Source organism: Mus pahari, chromosome 22 (assembly GCF_900095145.1).
Source record: "Mus pahari chromosome 22, PAHARI_EIJ_v1.1, whole genome shotgun sequence".
NCBI lineage: Eukaryota > Metazoa > Chordata > Mammalia > Rodentia > Muridae > Mus > Mus pahari.
In genome coordinates this window covers 45,233,543-45,250,227 of record NC_034611.1, presented here as the reverse complement: position 1 = coordinate 45,250,227, position 16,685 = coordinate 45,233,543, and positions in this window count along the sequence as shown.

The following is a 16,685-nucleotide window of genomic DNA, read 5'->3' as shown; positions in this document are numbered from 1 at the left end:
TACTATTAATATAATGATAGTGACAGAATGTCAGACCTCACATTCTCTATGTGGGGAGGAAAGGGATTATTTCAGTTTACAGCTCATAGTCATCACTGGAGGGAGTCAGAGCTGCTACCTGAAGGCAAGAACTAAAGCAGAGGTCATAGAGAAATGCTGCTTACTCCAATGCTCGGCCTGCTGTCTTATACAGCCAGGGACTGTATGTCCAGGGCTGGCACCGCCTACACTGGTCCCAGCTTTCCCACATAAATCATTACGCAAGCATCAACTTCTCTCCAAGATATCTGCATAACTTCAAAACCAGTGAACTGATGGCTTCTGAGTTTCCAAACACTACCAAGTGTGACTGCAGCCTTGGCCCTCTCTGGACCTTGGCTTCTATGGGCTGACTCTGAAACACTCCAAGGAGATTTTGCCTCAGTGATGCTGGTCACATCTTAATCACAATTGATTTTTCAGCTCAGCATCAACTGTCCCAGAAAAGCAAAAGTTTCACTTTACTGGTTCTGATTTCTTAATAACAGCTTACTTCCCTTCCCAAGCTGGCCCGAACTACAGATAATTAACTCAAAATATCATTTGAGTGGCCCTGTTGGAATCTTACTATTTTCTGAAGCTCCACAAGCCACTTCACCATTATTTACATTACTCTCACCGTTCCTAGCTTCCAAGATGCTACAGTTGCCCATTAAGTTCTGAGCATCCAACGGTCGTTCAAGGTCAAAGTTCAAATACACTGCAATCCCCCAAATCATGGTCAGATTTGTCTCAGCAATACCTGAGCCTAATATCAATTTCTCTTTGAAGTAGGATTTCCATTGCTGTGATAAAACACCATGACCAAAAGTGGTTTATGGAACAAAGTTTTTATTTAAGCATACACTCCCAGGCAATAGGCCATCTCTTGAAGAAAATCAGGGCAGGAACTAAAGACAGCAATGTACAGTCAGGAACTGATGCAGCCTACTTTGTGGCTTGCTCCTTAGGGCTTGCTCTGTCTGTTTCCTTATACATCCCAGGATCACATGCCCAGGGCTGGACCACCCAAAATCATCTGGGCACTCCCACATAAATCTTCAGTCAAGAAAATGTCCTACCATTCTCTCTAAAGGCCAATCTTAAAGAGACATTTTTCTGGATCAAGTCCCTTCTTCGAATATGACCATATGTTTTATAAATTTCACACAAAACTTGCAGGAGGAACACTAAAACAACATTTAAAGCATAGCATTGAAGACAATTGTTAAAATATATTCAGATGTGTAAGTGAATTTATGTTATGCTTTTTAACATAACGTCTTCACAGTTTGAATAAATAGTTTTGAGTTACAGCAGTCACAAGGATGCAGTTTGTGAAATTATCTCAGAGTGTATACACTCAGGTAATGGCTGCTGTTAGCAGAATGTTAGAAGATACCTCTGTATTCCTTCCTCAGTTCTTGCTTTTACTTACTCTATAAAAGAAATGGTTATCTTGACTACTCAGAAAAATGATTTGGCTTGGATGTTTTATTTTGCAACTATAATATGCATTTTAATATGCATTTAAAATTACATATATTCATCAAGTAAAATATATTTTGAATCATATGTATGTTTATAATAATCCAATTGACAGAGACTAAATTTTACTGTGTTATGATAAGATTTTGCTATATATTCTTTCTGATGCTTAAGTTATTTGTAATTTCTCACTACTTTTGCAAACATGTTTTATTGATTATGACATATTATGTGAGTATACTAGAAAGAAGTTGTATATTCAATTATTTAGTTCTTTCCCATTTCTGTAGCTTATTTATCTTCTTTTTGACTTATGCTCTTTTTGATCACCTCCCAGATTTTATCATCTGTATATTCCATTTCATAATGTATTTTTATTTTATTTATTCATGGAGCTTTTAAATTATGGAAAACTATGGATTTACCTGGAAGATTAACAAAAGGCTACTAGAGTCTCTGGCTGTGTTACTCACATGTTAGAAGATGGAAGATGTCAAAGAACTCTTGTCTTAGGGTTCAAGAGCTGAATAATAAAGATGTCAAGTACTAATTGACTCGAATGCTACAGCCTTTGATTAGAGAAGTGGATCCGTAATGGAGATACTTGCCAAATCACAACTGATGAAAGAATGCATGAAACTGGAGGGTCAGCGCACTGCCAATATCACGGTAATGTCAAGGATGTGCTTCCTTGCACACCTGACTTCTGAGGGCTCCAGTGGGATTCTTGTGCTTACACTGGACAATTAATATTCTTGTGGGTGAGCAGTGAGGATCTTGGAGGTGTTTGTTCCTCAGTTACCAATTTTCAGTTGATAATTATAAAATGGCATGATTTAGGTTAAGGGAACTAATGATGCCTGCCACCAGGACATATAGTCATGCATTTTCAATAGGAATAACACGGACCCTTTACGTATGCTGATGATCCAGGCTACCCATGTGGACACCTAGCAAAGGCAGAATAACTTTTTCAGAGATGGTACCTGTAAACAACCCCTTTGGGAGACTTGTTTTTTGCTGATCAATAAAATCATAAGGCTGCAGTTTTAATCAAGCTTCCAAAGCCAGAAGTAAAGGGCTAAACACAGAGCTTTACCTAAAACACTTTACTAGTGGTGTTGCTCAGTGGTCCAGCACCCGCTTAACACTTGTTGTAGCCTTGACTTTGATCTCTAACACTCCAAAATAAATAAATGAACTGGCAATTTAAAATGGAACTTAATTTAAAAACATGAATTTTTCTGTTTGCAGGAAACTAGACTTATTTATAAAACTCCACATATTTAAATGTAACACTCTTCATATCTTATCTCAGTTCTAAAGGCCAGAGCAAAATTTATCAGCACTTATTACTGTTGCTTTGTCAGTGATTGGTTATGAAATCTAAGTTTTTCTCTCTGATCATAAACTAGAAAGACTAAGTATGTGCAGCTCTGTCTTTTTCTCTGTTTTAGTCAAAAGCTGGCTGGGTGAATAGGGAGCCCCTCTCGTCTCTGTTACCATTTGTATACTAAAGTAAATTGTTGTTACATTGTTTAGTGGAAAAAAATTCCAGAAATCTTACAGCTAATACTATGCTGATTCTTTTAAGTACTTTTAATCGGATATATAAATAGGAAGTCGAGGTCAAATTAAGAAGCACTGAGAGTTGGATGTACATCTTCTTGAGATCAGAAGTTTGCGGCAGGCATCATTCTTATCTCTAACTGTAAACGTGTCATCACTTAAATTCCATTCCACACTGGGTGCATCAAACAACATGGGTAAGACTTATGAAACCATGGTGCTAGGGATATTTGTCAATCAGTAGCATAGTGATTGTGCAAACATGAAGACCTGAGTTCCTGTCCCCAGGACCCATGTCAAAGGCCATATACAGTGCATGGACCTGTGAACTCAGGGCTGGGAAGATGGTAACAAAAATGATCTTTGATGTTTTTTGGCCAGCCAGGCTAGATGAATCAGCGAACTCTCAGTTCAACGAAGGACTCTATTTCAAAAAACAAAACAAAACAAAACAACAGCAACAACAACAACAACAACAAAAACCAAAACAAAACCATAAGGTGGAGGGTGATTGAGAAGACCATCCACATGTCTGCGCATACAGGTTCAGTAGTATAAATATGTACATGCATGAACACACAGATAATGGAGCTAAGAGTCAGGATAAAAGCTAAATTGGATCAAATTTCTAATTTCCTCCACATCGAGTGAATACCCCAGTGTTGAAAAGGAACTTGCATTGGGGGGATGATTTGACTGATAGAGACTGAGAAGGGAACATTCAGCGTTTCCCAAATCATGCTTTTGTGGTTTCACAATTGTTGATTCTTATTATTAAACATATTGATCCTCCAGTGTTGTGAGCAAATATCCAGGCGTAGTCATGGCATGGTATGAATATGGATTTTATAGTCAGAATGCACTGTGAAAGAATAACTTTAAATCCCCTGGGGGAATGTGATTGCTCCCTTTCAAGAAGTAGGAGGAATAATATTCATCTTCAATTCTAGCGTACTTTAAAATAATGAGGTGTATAGATGTGCATGTTCTAATACTGAACATACCAGAATCTCAGCATTTATATTGCATTTTCTTTCTTAAGCAAGGTAATTGGGAGCCACTAACAGATTGGCAGGAGGAAATTAATTAAAGGCACGCTTGCAATTGGGGCTTAAAAATATTAATGCCAAATGTAGTAAGCAGAAAATACTAGAAGGAATAACTTAGGTGATGTGTGGGAGCTGGCAAAGATACATGAGAGAAGACATGAAGTTTTGGAATTAAGATGCTTCACTAAGACAAGGCAAAGCAGTTAGAATTTCCTACTTGCCTTGATCTTAACCGAAAGCTGAATATTGGCATCTTTATAATTATTTCAATTATTGTTGTAGAATAACTTGTAATACCAACACTAAATTTTCTTCTGGTTTCCACCATTAACATGTGGTACAAAACGTTTCATCCTCAGAAAATAGTGGCACACTATTTTCCTGGTAAAATCATTTCTCCCATACACATCCTTTGTAGATATTTTTTTATCAAATTATAAGCAAGTTCCAGGGAAGAATTAGTATCTCCTTCCTTGTGAAGCAGACAGTTGTCTCGATAAGGAGGCTTCCTATGAGATCCCATATTACTGTCTGCTCATCTTTCCTTGTTTGATCCTTCACGATTTCTGCTTCTTTCAACAGAGTGGTTCTTATTGTTTCCCACTTAGACCATGTTTTCCCTTACATAGGACTTTCCTCTAGTTCCACTCTGGCTCTCCCATGAAAGGAATCCAAGCTATGATATTTCTACCTACAAGCACACTTCTCTCAGAGGACAGAGCTATATATACAGAATCCATCATGGCTATGCCTGCCATGATTTGCTTTGCTAATGTCACAGCTTTAGCATCGCGCACCAGTCTTTGTAATTCTTATGTTCCAATTCCAATCTACATTGAATATGTTTCCCATGAACATTCCAAGAATGTATTCAGGCATAATGTTCTCTGTCCTCTCTGATCGTTGGCGGTTTATTACCATTGGCAGGTCCCTAGAGATATACCAGTCTATGTTTCTTTGAGCAGAATTACTTTTTGTCATTTTTTTTTTCACTCAGAGTTCTGAGAGTTTCCCAGATATTTAAGTTGTATTTGTTTCACTTACAATACGTATTGTTTGTAGATTTCAAGTGCATTTCCCATACTAGCTGAAACAAGACCAATATGCATACTTCCTATGTGCTTTCTCCTAGATGTTTTACTGTAATTCCCATCACCTTTATAGTCATCAACTATTTTAGATAAGATTGGCTTCTACTTTAATATTTTATGAACAGAAATTGAACATGAAATGAACAGGACAAATGAAAACATGGAAGTCAGCGTAGCTTCTGATGATGGTGATATTGGTGATAGAAACTCATAGAGGTCACCCCAGGCTCATTTCTACGTTACTTAGGTTACACATGTAAAGTGTTACTTCAGTAAGGCCATATCTCTAGGGCTTCCTCATTCTCAATTTGGAAGGTAGATATATAGAGCTCGTGAGATTTTTCAGTAATTTCTTAAAGGTCACTGACAATCTGTTATTGTTAAATCAATGGGATGACATTCTGTCATTGTGCTGTATATTGTTATTTTGTGTTTAAAGAGATTAAAACAAATACCTACCACTCAAAAATCAATTCATATGCTGGGAAAAATAAGAAAAATGAATAAAACCGTATATAGCAGGATAGTACTGTATTCGTGGTCACTGGTATGCTCTTTACCAAAACCAAAATAAAACAATAAAAATCCTAGTAATATTTTTCTAAGCTTTATATTTGTCTCTACATTCTCCTTTCCATCTCTCTCCCTTCCTTTCACATTTAGATTCTTGTCTTGACAACTTACAAAATCCATTTTGCGTGTTTTAATTTGAAATGTTATTTACAATTAGTACACAACAGTGATCTTCCTAATGATGCCATTAAGGATGCATACAAAGTTTTATGAATAAGAAAATGTTTGATGGCTCATTTATTACAATATAGCAATCATAAATGGCAAGATACTTTCCTTATACTGATAAATATGAATATAAAGTCTTCTGAATGAGAATGTTATTACAATTTAACATTTATGAAACTCAATAAACTTTCCATTTATCTCTCTTTTTGGAACATTCTATCTGTTCTGTGGGGGGTATGTAAACAACTCTTCAGGTAATACATCATGTTTTGAGTGGTTGCTAAGACACTAAGATTTAGTAGTTCTAAAAGATATGACAAACATGAAGTTTTCTCTAGTATTTTGTGATATATTTCCTATTGTGTATTAACTATTAAAGAATATAGTTCAACATACTATGCATTATGAATTTCACCCATATTTAATAAAAACTTCAATATTTTCCATTTATAGGACAATAACACTTGGTAAAAAACCAACACTCATTCTCCAAGAACAGGAACAGCATAACTTATGATCATGAACTGGAATTAGATCATGCTAGTGTCTGGGCAAATGCCAGCCGCTTGATCATCAACATCTGGGCAAATGCCAGACCTGGATCATCAGCATCAAATGCCTTTAGTTTGCTTGGGATCACTCTCATTTTTAACCAGATTTACCAAGGTAGACAAGCATGAAATGGATTTTTTTTTAATAAGAGAAATTCTCAGTGAATAACAATCTGGAAAGACTGTCAGTTGGCTGGATTTCTCTTTTCCCATGTGTGTGTATGTGTCTTAGTCGGGGTTTCTATTCCTGCACAACATCATGACCAAGAAGCAATTGGGGAGGAAAGGGTTTATTCAGCTTACATTTCCATACTGCTGTTCATCACCAAAGGAAGTCAGGACTGGAACTCAAGCAGGTCAGAAAGCAGGAGCTGATGCAGAGGCCATGGAGGGATGTTCCTTACTGGCTTGCTTCCCCTGGCTTGCTCAGCCTGCTCTCTTATAGAACCCAAGACTACCAGCCCAGAGATGGCACCACCCCCAAGGGGCCCTCCCCCCTTGACCACTAATTGAGAAAATGCCTGGCAGCTGGATCTCATGGAGGCATTTCGCCACCTGAAACTCCTTTCTCTGTGATAACTCCAGCTTGTGAAAAGTTGACACAAAATTAACCAGTACAGTACGTATGTACATATATATATATATATATATATATATATATATATATATATATATATATATATATATACACACATATATCTCCTGATTGTTATTTTTTTTCTGGGCTTAATAGCACCTCTTTTTCAGTCGCCTGATGTCAGGTAGGGACATAGAGGTGAGCACGGTCCATGGAAAATAGGTGCCCGTTCTCCGCTATGGAAACCCACCTTCACATGTTTCTGTATTATTTTACCTTGTGTAGAACCCTTGAGATAAACCATAATTATTGGGAGGACAGGGACTGAAAGAGTCAAACAATGTGTATGTCAAGGCCAAAGAATAAAGACAGTCCTACCCTGAATAGTACATGGAGAATTATTGCAGAAACGAAGTGTATGTGCAACCTAACTAAATTAAACTCTTCGGTAGACATAACTACTAAGAATGAAGGATTCATGGTATTTCATAGATAATTAGCTTTATCTATCTGATTACATGGAAAATTATTTAATGTCTTCTTACATGTCATATCTTCTGTTTGCAAAATGAGTTTTATAGTAGCTAACAGATACGTTAATTTTAAGTAATTGACAATCACACATGTATAGTACCAAAGTCACTAATATCTGATACTTTTAAAAGCTTTATTGTAGACTTACAGTTATTTTAGTTAGACTCTATCCTAAATATATATATATGTATATATATATATATTCTGAATATTATATTTACATATAATAATATATAATAATATATAATTATTATAATATATAATATAATATATATTATAATATATAATATATAATTATTATATAATATATAATAATGTATATATTCTGATCTATGTTATATATTCCTACATCTCCTAAGTAATTATTTATTATAATGCTTTGTAAAGAGAACCATTGTTGGTAACGGCATAGTCCATGCCTCTCTCTGGCAACAGAAATGTGTGATGTCTCAGACTCTTGAAAGTTCACAGGAGGCTGTGTCCTCTACTGCTCCAGCTGCACTTTACATCTGTGGCTTCCTCACACAGTCCTCTCTACAATTATAAAGGTCCCTTCATCTTCCTGCCCGGAGCTCAGCCTGGGGACAATTTTAGGATTACCACCCTGGGAAAGAGCACAGATCAGAGTGTCATGCCTGGAGTCTTTCCTGGCTGTTTGTCACGTTACTTTCGGCCTGGAGGTGTTTGCTTCCAGCTCAGCTGATGTCCTGTGATTCTCATCATTGCTGTGCGAATCACCATGGTCATTCATTGTGAAGCTTCTGGAATTTGAGACAATAACTCAACAGGGTATGTTATATTACTTTTATGTCACAAAAGTAATGACAAATCATTTTAAAGAGATGTGATTTGCTTAGACACCATTGTGGTTCCCAAGGTTCTTTTGTATCCTGTTTACTAGATATAGGACTCTTGTGGTTTCTAATTGTGGAAAAGTCAGTCCTCCTTTCCTTTGCATTTTTTCCCCTTTTTATCTAGAGGACAAACTCCATGTCTCATATATGAGAATAAAGAAATCCATTTCAATAATAAGACCTACAAATTCACATCATTTGATTTTGCCTATGTGAATCAGTATAGTCTATATAAAACTTTTATTTGACTCTATTAAAGTTGATTGGCTGTAAATATAGAGACTATGCTGGATGTTTGGGGAAATGTGAGTAGTTCATTATGCCTGGTATGGGATGCACAGAGAAAACCAAGAATGCCGCATGCTAGAGATCTGAGTAGTAGAAGCCCACATGGGGTATTCCTGTTATAAAGACAATGAACACTTTCAGAACAACATAAACATGAGATGTTTGTGCTAACTATATCTGAAGGTTTTAAAAAAAGATTTATTGATTTTTAACATATATGCATAGGTGTTTCTGTGCACCATGCATACCCCCAAAGGTCATAACAGGGAATCAGATTATCTGGAACTAGTTACAGATGGTTGTTAGCTGTCATATAGACACCGGGAACTAAACCTGACTCCTCTGCAAGAACAAAAAGTCCTTTGTGCTAGTTTTGTGTCAATTTGATATAAGCTAAAGTAATCTGAGAGGAGGGACCGTCGATTAAGAAGCTGCCTCCACAAGAACAGGTCGTAGGAAGGCCAATAAGGTATTTTTTAAAATTAGAAACTGATGAAGTTGGAGGCAACTCATTGTGGGTGATGCAATCACTGGATTGGCATTCCAGGGGTCTATTTATAAGATTGGGCAAGACATGCTGAGCAAGCGAGAAAGCAAGACTCCTCTATGGCCTCTGCTTCAGCTCCGAGCTTTAGTTTCTTGCCCTGCTTGAGTTCCTGTCCTGACTTCCTTCAGTGATGAACAGTGCTATGGAAGTGTAAACCAAATAAAACCTCCCCCCTCCCCCAGTTTGCCTTTGGTCATGTTGTATTACAACACTAAAAACCCTGACTAGGACAATAATGGTCAGCCCTGAATGGAATGTCTACATCAGCCCCACCACTATCATGACCAAGGCTCAGGAACACTGTGGAAGAGAAATTAAAAAAAAAATTGCAAGAGTCAGATACGGGGATGGGTATAGTAAAGTGTTGTCTTCTGAGAATGGCATGGCGATTGCGATCACAATCTCCCAGCTACGATACCCATCCAAGCCTACATGCAAGCAAGGCAGTCAGCATCTTGGTGTGAGTGGCTTTACCTCCTCTGCTTTTCATAACCGTACTGCTTCCTCTTCATAGAATTTCCTGAGCCCTGATGTGTGTGTCTGTGGGGGGGAGACATCCCATTTAGGATAGATTATTCCAAGGTCTGACACTCTCTGCATAATGCCCAGATGTGAGTTTCTGTATTGGTTCCCATCTGCTGCAGGCAGAAACTTCTTCGCTGATGGCTGAGCCAGGTATGGATTTATGAGTATGGCAGAATATTGTTAGATGTCACTTTGTTGTTATTCTTTTAGCAGAGCAATACTGTTTTGTTTTCATCTAGGTGCCATGGCCTGTGTAGTCTCAGGTTCTGGGCCACCTGAACAGTGCTGGGATGGGTCCCATCTCATGGAGTAGGCCTGAATTCAATAAAAACAGTATTAGTTATTCTTGTTGGTACTGAAAATACTTTCAAGTGACACTCATAATAAATGTAATTGTTACAGTCAAAACTCCTGATCATAGAAGAATACATTTCTGCCACTTTGTGTTATGATTAATCAATACATTAGATTATGTAAGCTGATGATACTTAAATTGCAATGTAATTGAACTTGGGTCTTTGTATGAAGTATTTTGAAGCAACATGCTTCAGCCTGCTCATGACTATTCGCACCCCAGTATATGCTTGCATGTTTCCTATTATTCATAACATTTATAGTAATATTAGGTTCATTCCCCCATGGCAGTAATAAGAGAGGGCATCTTATAACATTGCGGTTTTCCCTTTTTCAGTATTTACTATGTGGCAGTGTATCAACCACATTTCTCTAAAGAAGTAGAGATGTATAAATCTAGAAGGACAGGAAGAAAGGGAGAGAGAGAATGGAAGGACAAGGAAGGCAACTGAATGGAAAGAAGGGACAGAGGAGAGAAGACGAGAGAGGGGAGAATAAAGAGGGGAGCAGGAGACAGGAGAAGAGAGGCGTAGAAGGGAGAGGAGAGGGGAGAGGAGAAATGAAGAATGGAGAAGAGAGGATACAAGAGGAGAGGAGAGGGGAGGGGACAGGTGGGGAGGAGGGGAGGGAAGGGAGAGGGGGGAGGGGGAGGGAAGGGGGAGGGGAGGGAAGAGAGGAGAGAAAATCTCACCAACTGCTACCTGTTATCTGTGAAGCAGGGAAATCACTAGTTATATTCATTTCTAAGTCTGTAGAGGCCATGGCATATACCCCAAAGCTTGAAAGCTAATAATATTGGGGTTTTTAAGAGAGTGAGTAACTATTCTATTAAGAGAGTAAACAAACTTCCTCCACACTTTATTCTACCTGAGTCCTCATGTGACTGGATGATGCCCCTCTCTACTGGCATCATGATTCGCTTTCAACCTGTCATTTTACATGCTTTTCCCTCCCCAAATCCCCTCACAGTTACACTTAAAAAATACCTTGGGCAGGGCATGGTGGCGCATGCCTTTAATCCCAGCACTCGGGAGGCAGAGGCAGGCGGATTTCTGAGTTTGAGGCTAGCTTGGTCTACAAAGTGAGTTCCAGGACAGCCAGGGCTATACAGAGAAAACCAAAGAAAAACAAAACAACAACAACAACAAAAAAAACCCTTGGAATCTCTTAGCCCAGTCAAGTTGGCATATAAGATTAAACACCAGTATTAGGAAGAAGAAATAATTACTATGAATAACAAGAGGCCTAGAGCCCTTTGGAATACATTCTTTAGTCTGAGAGAGAAAATGTCAGCTCATACCCAGATCTCTCTTCTCTCTCTCTCTCTCTCTCTCTCTCTCTCTCTCTCTCTCTCTCTCTCTCTCTCTCTCTCCCTCTCCCCCTTCCCCTCTCTTTTCCCTTTGCCCCTTTGAGCCTGTCCCTCCTTTACCTTTCTCTGTCCTCTCATCCTCACTTCCCTTCTCTCCCTGTCTCCCTTCTCTCTACCTTGCTACGCTTTTGGTTTCTTATGTGCTTGGGCTTCACTCACTATAGTTGGCCCCACCATGCTCTCTGATCTTGTTGGCCAGTGCTTCCCATTCCTTTTTTTTTTTTTTCCCACAGAATAAAAGGATCAATTGAATCTAAAATTTTAAGTATAAAATCTTACTGGTTTGTGTATTTTTATTTGATGGACTCTCAAACTTATGTCAGTTTCTGCAGAGAGACTCTGTCCTTGAGGTTCTATTCTATTTTAGGGGTGGCTGTTCATTGTAGAATGTAAAATTCCAACCCCATGTGGAAATATTAGAGTGTTTTTCGTCTCTAGGAGTTCAGGAGTAGGAGCCAGCTGTGTGAGTGCTGTCTGGACCGAGCACTTGGACTCATTCTTTAGGAAAGAAGTTCACTGCTTCGTCGTGAACACTCTTGAATTGTCTTGCTGGGCTTCGAGGAGAACAGCCTACATTCCCATCAAATAAAGCCTCCTGGAGTCCATTCTAGGAATCGATATTGCGTTTTTCACTTGATTTACTCACCTGAATAGTGAGAATAAAGGAGATAATAGAAACACTTTAAACCTGCTAATTGTCTTCAGTGAAACATTATTATGTATTTTGGCATAGAATGCCTTTAATGAATGATAACCATTTTCGTTTCTCAGACACCTTTGTTCTGAGGTTGGATGGCTGTGGGGCACATGGTGGAGTATCTTGTAACAGAAATGACAGGTTTATTTCTGAGCAAGCACAGACAACTTGCCACTTCCTCAAGATACCCAAATGCCTTTGCCTTTATTAATGTATACTTACAAAATGCTGTTGCAATTTTACAAATTAAGTAATATAACTACATGACCCAGAAGTCAAATTCTATGGAAATTGTGTGCAGGATAGTCCTGGTCCTATCCTGAGCCTGTTTGCAGTTGAAGCTAGGTATTTTTGTAATTGTGATGTTTTGTTCTATTTCCATGTTTCTTTGGGTAAATTCAAGTAAGTATATCTCTGTGTTCTTATATATACAGCCTCTTACATTGAAAGATATTATAAAGAGTATTCTCTTAGGAGTTCTAATGACCATTGGCACTCATTTCAGTGGTCATGGAGGTGAGGGAGGGTGTAGAACAAGACTCAGCTCTCCTTTTTGGTAATACTCCATGTAACTGGCCATCCCGAGAGCAGTGAGCTCAATCTATTTCCTATGTTGATGTTCTATGTTTTTCCCTTACAGATCTTGGTACACTGCATATTCAGGAATCTACTTAAGTGTCCAATCCAGTGAAGGTACACAGAACATTATCGAATATTCTTACTGAACGAGAGATACGAGAGATGCATCAATCAAGGAATTATCCAGGCAGGGCCTGACCCAGAGTGTCACCACATGGGACACCACGGCAGTTCTGCCAAAGTAGCTCTCCCTGCTATGAATGAATACATTTCCAGAATCCTCTCCAGAGAGGATTTAGTGCACCAGTGGTGTATTACAAATGTATTTTTCCTCCCTTTTATGGCTGCATCAGGTGCTTCAGGTGTTTCTTATTAAATCATGCACTTGGCTCATTTTCAAACACATTTAAAAATATTCATGATGAGTTAGGCAAAGAATATTCTTCAAACGATATACCTAAAAGATAATTTAATTCCAAAGACTCAATCCTTCTCACACTTTAAGTATTAATTATTTGGTCCCAATGTCTGATTTTATGTTTTTTTTAAAAAAAAGGACCGAAAGAGCTGATTTTTTTTCCATGATCCAATATAACCTAATGCTTCTCTGTCTGCATAGAATGTTAAATGAGCAGCAGAAGAAAGATATTGGGTTATTTCATGGAAAGGAATTTGAAATTTATGAAGGCAATTAATAAAATTTCCATTGAAGAGAAACTAAAGCAAAATTTAATCACTGGGTCAAAATTATAATTGCCAATTTAGGGTTTGAAATACTGAAATTAAGTGATGGTACATTTACATTCTCACACCCAATTCTATTGGAAGATAAAGCCATAGGAGTTAGTAACTGGAGTCTCTTGTACACCAAAGATATAATATAGTTTTAAAGTACATTTTCCCAAAAATAATTCTAGGAAGTGGTCCCGATGAAGGAAGGGGAACAGATGTGATTGGACTTTTCTTTGGTATGTTCACAAAATGTCTTTTCCCCGCAGCCATACATCATGAATATGTGCTCTTTTATATGACCACCACAAAACAAGCATTTTGTCCTCAGGTAATTCATATAATTCATATATGCTTTTCAATATTATCTCATGTAAAGTTCTAAAATATTAAAAATATACAAGCATACATATATACTTGCATTCACAAAAAGATCTCCCATGGTCGTAGATTGGCAGGATTAATATAGTAAAAATGTCCATCTTGCCAAAAGCAATATTCAAATTCAATGCAATCCCCATCAAAATTCCAGCTCAATTCTTCATAGACTTAGAAAGAGCAATTTTCAAATTCATTTGTAATAACAAAAAACTCAGGATAGCCAAAACTATTCTCAACAATAAAAGAACTTCTGAGGGAATCACCATCCCTGACCTCATGCAATGTATTACAGAGCAATAGTGATAAAAATTGTAGGTATTGATACAGAGACAGGCAAAAAGATCACTGAAATAGAATTGAAGACCCAAAATTGAACCCACACAACTATGGTCACTTGATCTTTGAAAAAGGAGCTAAAACCATCCAATGGAAAAAAGAATATTTTCAACAAATAGTGCTGGTTCAACAGGTGATCAACATGTAGAAGAATGAAAATTAATCCACTCTTATCTCCCTGTACAAAGCTCAAGTCCAGGTGGATCAAGAACCTTCATATAAAACCAGATACACTGAGTCTAATAGAAGAGAAAGTGGGGAAAAGTCTCGAACACATGGGTACAGGAGAAAATTTCCTGAACAGAACACCAGTGGCTTGTGCTCTAAGATCAAGAATCCACAAATGGGACCTCATAAAATTGCAAAGCTTCTGTAAGGCAAAGGTCACTGTTAATAGCACAAAAGGGCAACCAACGGATTGGGAAAGATCTTTATGAATCCTAAATCCAATAGAGGGCTAATATCCAATATATACAAAGAACTCAAGAAGTTAGACTCCAGAGAATCAAATAACCCTATTAAAAATGGGGTACAGAGCTCAACATTTTAGTCCTTCAATCCACTGAAGACAGGATTTCATCATTCTGATAAAGAGAAATTGTGTTTGATAAGCTTACTGGAAATGATTGAATTATCAAAATAAGTGCCGCCCAGCAGTAGTTGCCTTGCGTGCTCTCTGTTGCTGGAGATGCTGACCTGCGGTGGCACCCACTCTACAAAACCTGCCACATGCTTTGTCTTTCTCTTTTCAGATGCTTTCTCTTCTGAGCCTCTTTCCCCCGTGACTTCAAATGTTTTTACTTTAATCAGTTATGTGCAAGACAGCTCTTTCTGTGATTTGTTTAGTGAATGATACTACTGGGCACATAATCATAATTACATGACTATTCAAGTGTGTGGGCTGAAAAGCTGTTTCTTCCTTACCTTTCTGGGTAGAATATTTTACTGTAGATCTTTAGAAAAACATTATAAAGGAAAGATATACACATTTGAATACCTCATTTCAGAAAAAAGAATTCCATATTGGATAAGCTCTAGATCAAATCAATCAAGGAAAATTGTTTCAAACAGAATCTTCCAGATTTCCTGAAGAGTAAAAACTTTTTTCCTTTATTAGATATTTTCTTTATTTACATTTCAAATGCTATCCCAAAAATTCCCTATACCCTCCCCACGCCCTGCTCCCCTATCCACCCACTCCCACTTCTTGGCCCTGGCATTCCCCTGTACTGGGGCATATAAAGTTTGCAAAGCCTAGGGGCCTCTCTTCCCAATGAAGGACAACTAGGCCATCTTCTGCTACATATGCAGCTAGAGACATGAGCTCTGGGGATACTGGTTAGTTCATATTGTTGTTCCATTTATAGTGTTGCAGACCCCTTCAGAACCACGGGTTCTTTCTCTAGCTCCTTCATTGGGGACCCTGTGTCCCACCCATCCTATAGATGAACAGCCACTTCTGTATTTGCCAGGCACTGGCATAGCCTCATAGGAGATGGTTATATCAGGGTCTCTTCAGCAAAATCTTGCTGGCATATGCAATAGTGTATGGGTTTGGCAGCTGATGATGGGGAGGATCCCCTGGTGGGGTAGTCTCCGGATAGTCCATCCTTTTGTCTTAGCTCCGAACTTTGTCTCTGTAACTCCTTTCATGGGTATTATGTTCCCTATTCTAAGGAGGAATGAAGTATCCACATGTTGNTCTTCCTTCTTCTTGGTTTTCTTGAGTTTTGCAAATTGTATCTTTTGGCTGCTCGAAAGCTAGTCTACCATCTTCTGTGGCTGCTGAGATGGCTGTTTCCACTCTCACTCTCAGGCTAGGATTTTGCAATGATGTTATGAGGTAGGACATTTGGAGGAGTTTGGGACAGTTAGGACAATGCAGTTCATGTAGCTTTTTCTAAACATAATACAAGTGTCACCTTGAATGGCCACTTTCCAGGGTTCCTTTCAGCTTCTGTTCTCCTCCTCTGTCTGTCTGTCTCTGTCTCTTGTCCCTATCTCTGCCATGGTCTGCCTCTGTCTCTCTGTCTCTTCCTTTTACCCTCTCTTCTTCCCTCCCTCCTCCTCTCTCTCTCTTGTCCTTCCCCCCCTCTCCAGTGTAGCGACAGAGAACTTTGCCCAGGACAGGAAGCTGGCACTCCACACTGAGCTGAATCACTGACTCTGCCCTCATTGCTCTTATGCCAGAGAAGGCCTCAGGAAAGATTTTACGCAGCCCACAGTGATCACCATCTCCCATGCATGCTTTCTTATTTTTCTGTGTTTTTTTTTTTTAAACCTTTTTTTGACACTGTTTTTATTAGGTATTTTCTTCATTTACATTTCAAATGCTATACCAAAAGTCCCCTATACCCTCCCCCAACTCTGCTCCCCAACCCACCCACTCTTGCTTCCTGGCCCTGGCA